This window comes from Aphidius gifuensis, linkage group LG2, assembly GCF_014905175.1.
Source record: "Aphidius gifuensis isolate YNYX2018 linkage group LG2, ASM1490517v1, whole genome shotgun sequence".
NCBI classification, from domain to species: domain Eukaryota; kingdom Metazoa; phylum Arthropoda; class Insecta; order Hymenoptera; family Braconidae; genus Aphidius; species Aphidius gifuensis.
In genome coordinates this window covers 21466543-21474715 of record NC_057789.1, presented here as the reverse complement: position 1 = coordinate 21474715, position 8173 = coordinate 21466543, and the positions used below count along the sequence as shown (strand labels likewise).

At 26.4% G+C, this 8173-nt stretch overlaps 1 long non-coding RNA gene across 1 annotated transcript; it reads left to right on the top strand.

Moving 5' to 3' along the window:
- The first annotated feature begins 6384 nt into the window (after positions 1–6384).
- On the top strand, positions 6385–7013 carry LOC122849502. The gene is made up of 3 exons (XR_006373573.1): positions 6385–6414; positions 6502–6730; positions 6800–7013. It is a non-coding gene; the product is annotated as an uncharacterized LOC122849502 (long non-coding RNA).
- The last annotated feature ends 1160 nt before the right edge of the window (positions 7014–8173 follow it).

Here is an 8173-nt window from a genome sequence, read left to right as displayed (position 1 = left end):
AGGAATTAAGGTTGCCAAAGAATTATGTTTCAAGGAAATAATGTTGCTTAAAATATAATTCTTTGGCAACTTCAATTCCTTAGCTATATTTTTTCCTTAGCTACTTCTATTCCTTGGGCTTTTTTAATTTTTTTCATAAATGAAATACATGTAAATTTATTTTTGAATAATACAAATGTCCAAGGAAGAGCAGTAGCTGAGGAAAAGATGTAGCTAAGGAATTTAGGTTGCCAAAGATTTATATTTTAAGCAACATTGAAACATTATTCTTTGGCAACTCCAATTCCTTAGCTACTGCTTTTTCTTGGACGCTTGTATTTTAAAAAAATAAATTTACATGTATTTTATGTATAAATAGTATTGAAAAGATGTAGCTAAGAAATTGAGGTTGCCAAAGAATTATGTTTCAAGGAAATAATTCTTTAGTCACATTAATTCCTCAGCTACATCTTTTCCTTAGCTACTGCTTTTCCTTGGACATTTTTTATTTATTTTATAAATTAAATACATGTAAATTTCCTTTATAAAAAAATCACTTTATTTTAACTAACTTCACACTGAAAGGTTTTTATTTTTGTTTATTATGAAGTTAGTTGTAATAAAGTGATTTTTGTTTTTTTTTCGATTTTTTTTTATTTTTATTTTTCCTGTCATACAGTTTCAGAATCTTGAGGTGATAAGTCGTTCAATTTAGTTTATATTCGGTGTGTATATTCCGTTAATTTTTTTTTTTTTGTTTATTTTTTTAGCGTTTAGTATGTTAGGATTTTTAGAACTAGATTTATGTGTGTTGTAACGAGATTTGGCAGATCTCGCGCTCCCGAAAATAATTAGAGGTCTGGTCTGAGGGGTTTTTTCGACTAAGACGCTAATTAATACCACCGGTTTGTGAGTGGCCTCGGTAGTGACATCCATTTTCGCCTGAATGTCAGTGTTGACTTGGTAGACATCCACCACGAGTGGATAATCCGGATTCCCACCCTGGCTACGACAGATTCGTATCCCCTACTTCGACACTCCCACCGGAGAGTCGCATCGAGGTGTGCGCACAGATGGTCGTATGGAGTGGGTCAAACGGGAGTGGGGATAGAGAGTCCATAAAACTGGTGATCGCTGGCATCTCACTGCCAGTCGTCGGCCAGCTCTCGGAGCTGGCTGATGGCACCGGGACTGGTGACATTCCGTGGTTGGTTTCCGATGAAGCTAGCCGACTCCTTGGTGGAGTTGGCTGGTGACTTGGTGATGTCGACATGCTCCTATGGAGGAGCTAGTTAATATCATTGGTGAAGCTGGCATGACTCCTTGGTGGAGTTAGCCGACTGGATTTGACGACGTCGACTGGGTCCTAGGCTGGAACTAGTTGTGTCACTGAAGTCCAACCAAGCTCCCGATGCGTGGTGCATGCTCTCGGGGGTGATTTACGATGTCGCTACGCTGTATAGGTAGGGCGTTGTATATCACTCGCTCTCTTGCTCTAGTGTGGTTACTTACTGTCAGGGTAACCTATAATCGAGTAGTCAGATGCATAGAGTGGTCCAGCGTAAGACCAGCGTGGCTGCGGATGGACTACTTGATGCACTAGAGTGAGTAGGCAATAGGAGGATATTTGGTAAAACCGGTGAGGTGCGAATATCCTCGTTCTCGTATTGACTTAGGTCGTGCGAGTGAGTTAAACCAAGGTTAATGTTCACGGTAATAACCGCCGCCGCGGGGTAAGGTTATTACGCTCCCGGCCAATACTAAAAACAATATACATTTTAGTAATGGTGCCAGAGTGACGTTTTGGATTTAATATGGTGGACCGCGCCCCTCTACCATTTTCTTACTGAACTAGTCGCTACCGAAATGGCCGTCGGCGGCCATTGCTCCCGAAACTACCCCACGGTCCGTTGGTTGCCGTTATACACCAGCTGGCTCCCTCCTGGCGGTAAGAGAGGAGGATGGTGAGAAATCTTCGTTGACCCCATAGTAACTGAGGCTTCTACTTTATCGGTGGAAAAATCAGTTACAGTGTATATTCGGTTATTTTTTTTTTATTTTGTTTATTTTTTTAGCCGTCAATTTAGTGATTTTATGTGGTTAAAATAAGTGATTTGGATCAGATTGTGTGTTAGTTGTTTCTTTTTAGTATCCATTTAGCCGGTTCGATTTAGGTGCGTATATTCGGGTATTTTTTTTTTTTTCTTGTTTATTTTTTTAGCTGTCAATTTAGTAATTTTACGTGGTTGAAATAAGTCATTTGGATTAGATTTTGTGTTAGTTGTTTTTTTTTTAGTATTCATTTAGCCGTTTAGATTTAGGTGTGTATATTCGGTTATTTTTTTTTTTTTTTTATTTTTTTAGCTGTCAAGTTAGTATGTTAGGATTTTTAGAATTAGATTTAGGTGTGTATATTCGGCTATTTTTTTTTTTCTTTTGATTATTTTTTTAACTGTCAATTTAGTGATTTTACGTGGTTAAAATTAGTGATTTGTATTAGATTGTGTGTTAGTTGTTTTTTTTTAGTATTCATTTAGCCGGTTAGATTTAGGTGTGTATATTCGGGTATTTTTTTTTTTTTTTTGTATATTTTTTTAGCTGTCAATTTAGTATGTTAGGATTTTGAATTAGAATTTAGTTTTGGAATTAGTTTTAGATTTAGTTTTGAGAATTAGCTTTTCGAATTTATTTTATTAGATTGAGTTTTATTAAATTGAGTTTTATTTTTATTTTCGTTTCTTTTTTAGTTTATTTTTCAGTTTTTAGGATTTAGTTTTTTTTAATTTATTTTTTTTTATTTTGTGTTTTAGATTGTGTGTTAGTAATTTTTTTTTAGTATTCATTGAGCCGATTAGATTTAGGTGTGTATATTCGGTTTTTTTTTTTTGTTTTTTTTTTTAGCTGTCAATTTAGTATGTTAGGATTTTAAATTAGAATTGAGTTTTGGAATTGGTTTTAGATTTAGTTTTGAGAATTAGCTTTCCATATTTATTTTATTAAATTGAGTTTTATTTTTTTTATTCGTTTCTTTTTTAGTTTTTTTTAATTTATTTTTTTTTATTTTGTGTTTTATATTGTGTGTTAGTTATTTTTTTTTTAGAATTCATTGAGCCGGTTAGAGTTAGGTGTGTATATTCGGTTTTTTTTTTTTTTTTGGTTATTTTTTTAGCTGTCAATTGAGTATGTTAGGATTTTAAATTAGAATTTAGTTTTGAAATTGGTTTTAGATTTAGTTTAGGGAATTAGCTTTTTGAATTTATTTTATTAAATTGAGTTTTATTTTTTGTATTCGTTTCTTTTTTAGTTTTTTTTTATTTATTTTTTTTTATTTTGTGTTTTAGATTGTGTGTTAGTTATTTTTTTTTTAGTATTCATTAAGCCGATTAGATTTAGGTGTGTATATTCGGGTTTTTTTTTTGGTTATTTTTTTAGCTGTCAATTTAGTATGTTAGGATTTTAAATTAGAATTTAGTTTTGGAATTGATTTTAGATTTAGTTTTGAGAATTAGCTTTTCGAATTTATTTTATTAGATTGAGTTTTATTAAATTGAGTTTTATTTTTATTTTCGTTTCTTTTTTAGTTTATTTTTCAGTTTTTAGGATTTAGTTTTTTTTAATTTATTTTTTTTTATTTTGTGTTTTAGATTGTGTGTTAGTAATTTTTTTTTAGTATTCATTGAGCCGATTAGATTTAGGTGTGTATATTCGGTTTTTTTTTTTTGTTTTTTTTTTTAGCTGTCAATTTAGTATGTTAGGATTTTAAATTAGAATTGAGTTTTGGAATTGGTTTTAGATTTAGTTTTGAGAATTAGCTTTCCATATTTATTTTATTAAATTGAGTTTTATTTTTTTTATTCGTTTCTTTTTTAGTTTTTTTTAATTTATTTTTTTTTATTTTGTGTTTTATATTGTGTGTTAGTTATTTTTTTTTTAGAATTCATTGAGCCGGTTAGAGTTAGGTGTGTATATTCGGTTTTTTTTTTTTTTTTGGTTATTTTTTTAGCTGTCAATTGAGTATGTTAGGATTTTAAATTAGAATTTAGTTTTGAAATTGGTTTTAGATTTAGTTTAGAGAATTAGCTTTTTGAATTTATTTTATTAAATTGAGTTTTATTTTTTGTATTCGTTTCTTTTTTAGTTTTTTTTTATTTATTTTTTTTTATTTTGTGTTTTAGATTGTGTGTTAGTTATTTTTTTTTTAGTATTCATTAAGCCGATTAGATTTAGGTGTGTATATTCGGGTTTTTTTTTTGGTTATTTTTTTAGCTGTCAATTCAGTGTGTTAGGTTTTTAAATTAGAATTTAGTTTTGGAATTAAGTTTCGATTTAGTATTTGAAAATTAGCTTTCCGGTTTTAATTTATTAAATTGAGTATTTTATTTTTTTTTTTTTTCGTTTTTGTTTTAGTTTTATTTTTTTAGTTTATTAGTGTGTCATATTTGAGTTCAGTTTTTGGGATTTAGTTTTTCTTAATTTAGATTTTTTTTTTTGTTTTTTTTTTTTTTTAGCTTTCATGATAGGTTTGTTTATTGTGAAGTTAGTTAAAATGAAGTGTTTTTCAATTTTTTTTTTTAGTTTGTCATTTTGCTTTTTTTTTGTGTCATAAAGTTCTTAGATCTTGAGGTGATTAGGCGTTTTATTTATTTAGTTTTATTATTTTTTTTCGTTGATGTGAAATATTTTTATTTATTTATTAGTTTAATTTATTAGTTTATTTTATTTTTTTAATTTATTCAGTGATTTCGGTTTCAATATTATACTTTTTAAGTTTAGTTTTTCGGATTTAATTTTTTGAATTGATGTTTTTATTATTTTTTTTTTCTGTTTCTTTTTTAGTTACAGTACAGAAGACATAAGCTGATCGAGATTATCAAGCTAATTAAAATTTTTAATTATCCCCAAAATATTTTTAATTGAGTGACTCAATTTTTGCAAATTTTGAGGTAAATTATTTTTTATTTAATTTTTTCGTATCAATTTTTAAATCACGTTCGGGTATCGTTGTTGACTATCGGTATTAGCTTTATTAAATAAGCTTTTTTTTCAATTACCAGTGATTGAATATTGATAATCATGTAGTGTGTGTGTATCATGGCTGAATTAGATGAAAGTTATTTTACATCAAATGAAGAGTTAAACAATCTTCAGCCAGAAGAGAAGATGATGTAAGTGGATATATTTTATATATATGTTTTTAAATTATGATTTAAATTTTTAAATCTTCTGATCTTTTTTATTTAAGTGAATTGACAGGATTTGTAGCGTCAATTAATGGTGATTTAAAAACCGTCACTAACCCTAAAACGAGAAAAACGTATTCATTTTTTAAATTTGTTTTATCAAACAAGAGTCAAAAAATTAGAATTATTTTGTGGAATGATACAGCTATCCAGTATTCAACTATAATAAAATTGGGAATGGTATTATTCAGTAAATATATAGAATCTGTTGTGTTGAACTAATAATAATTATTTCAGATTATCGAAATTAACGGTGGGACAATGAAAACCTCGAATCCCAAATTTCGTAAACAAAATGAACGTATTCATATCCTTGAATTTAATGCACAGCCATCAAGTGTAATCACAGTGCATAATTTTTTCGCTGATTCTCATACAAATGATTATACATGTATTGAATTATGTGATGTTATGCTTGATGACCATCTCTATATTGGTTGGATATTTATTTTATCAGATACTTTTGAATTCTCTTTAAATTTCTTTAATTTGATGTATATTTTATAAATTTGTTTATGGTTTGTAGCTGTTACCGGATTTATAAAAACAGCTTTCATGAAGATGGATACTGACAATTCTTCCTATGGAATGGGAATAATAACTGATGGTCGTTATAAATTATGTGTTCATATTGTAAACTATATACATACTGAAGAATTGACAGTTCAAGGACAAAAAGTAAAAGTTAAAGGATTCATGAACAAGTCAGAAGGTAAATTGAATTTTTTTATTAAGGAAGTTATTATTAAATTCCAGTTTATTTATATTTATATTTCAATATTATTTTCATACAGTTGCAGTTGGCGCTAGCACTTTTAAGGTAGAAGGAATGTCTGATATCAAAATATGTGAAGGTGAATTAATGCCAATGTTGCAACTCAAAGCTGCTGTAACTTCCGTTACAACAAATAAACGTGTCAAAAATAATGATGATACAAACAATTGTATAATGAAAATACAAATATATATGTTTTTGTATTACATCAATAAATAAATTAATTTTTGTTCGATAAATGTTTTGTTTGAATCAAGTTTAATAATACAATAATTTGAATATTATTTTCATTAGGTAAATAATTATTTTACATTTTTTTTGTAATTTCAGAATAGATTCTACAGGTTTTTTGAATATCAAAGTTCAATTACCAGAACGATTATTAAAATCATGAGATCCACATCAGATGATATAATACAAGTTAGTTCATTTTATTTTTTTCCTTGTTATATACATAATTTATACTAATAGCCATTCATTTATTGTTTTTAATATAATTAATTGTAGATTTGTTCAAATAAGATACATGCAAAACGACATGAAATCTTCGATTTTAACCTACTAACATCTACTGTTACTCATAAAGATGAAAGTGGTCGAAAGATGACGAAAAATGGGCTAATGAGATTAATAAAAAATGAATTCACAAATTTTCAATGTACCGAACATTATAATCATGAATCAGGTTCAGAAACTATTGAATATGAACAAGATTTTACTGGATGTTCTAAACATGGTGATTGTTACATTCATAAATTTTCAATTAATTTCAGTTGATAATTGTGTGTTTAATTGTGTGTTCCAGAATTGAAGAAATTGAAAAAAAAAATAAAAGAAAGTATGACAAATGATTTAGTTTGTATGGTATGTTCCAAAGGTTATTTTGCAATAATAAGTGATGAATTTTCAAATGCCATTCGATGTTCATTTTGTCACATATGCTTACCAAATAGTGTTGATCTTGAAGAGGTAGGGAACAGAATCAAAAACATTCAAAAAGAACATTTACAAGAATGCAATGCTGGTTATCTGATACCAGTAACCGTTTATCAATATGTTTTAAAATTGTTGTTCGTCTGTCAACCATGTTCATCTTCTATTTCAATTGAAATATATTAAAATGAAATGTTTTTGTAATAGTAATAATTTGTTACCTAATTTTTAATGATTAATAAATTGTTTTTCATCTGATGCTGTTGACTTATATTCATTTAATTAACATTACAAGATTTTAGTAATTATTGGCATATAAGTAAAAATCTATTTTGAATGAACCACTATCAAAATGATTATTAAATATATATTTTTTTTTCAGGTAACATTTTTTTTCCATTTCAATTGTGATTTTTTTTAAATATTGTGATTTTGATGAAAATAAACTTGAATATTCATTCAAATTTAGAACGAGTTGTAAAATAAATTGGAAAAAGCAAAAATATATTACTACAATGGGTAGACGTAAAATAGTTCGATCGTTGGAAGAAGAACAACAACATATGTTAATCAAACGTCAAAAACAAACAGCATATCAAAAAATATATAGGGAGAAAATTAGATTGAAAAATAATAATAATAATAATAATAATAATAATAATAATAATAATAATAATAATAATAATAATAATAATAATAATACACACACAATAATAATAATAATAATAATAATAATAATAATACACATAATAATAATACACACATAATAATAATAATACATAATAATAATAATAATAATAATACATAACATAATAATAACATAATAATAATAATAATAACATAATAATAATAATAATAATAATAATAATAATAATAATAATAATAATAATAATAATAATAATAATAATAATAATAATAATAATAATAATAATAATAATAATAATAATAATAATAATAATAATAATAATAATAATAATAATAATAATAATAATAATACACATAATAATAATAATAATAATAATAATAATAATAATAATAATAATAATAATAATAATAACACACATACACACATAATAATAATAATAATAATAATAATAATAATAATAATAATAATAATAATAATAATGTTGATGATGATGATGATAATAATAATAATAATAGCAACAATAATAGTGGCAGTAATAGCAACAGGTGTAGTATTATCTTGGAGAATTATATCGGAGCAATGGATCTTATTTGTCATCAT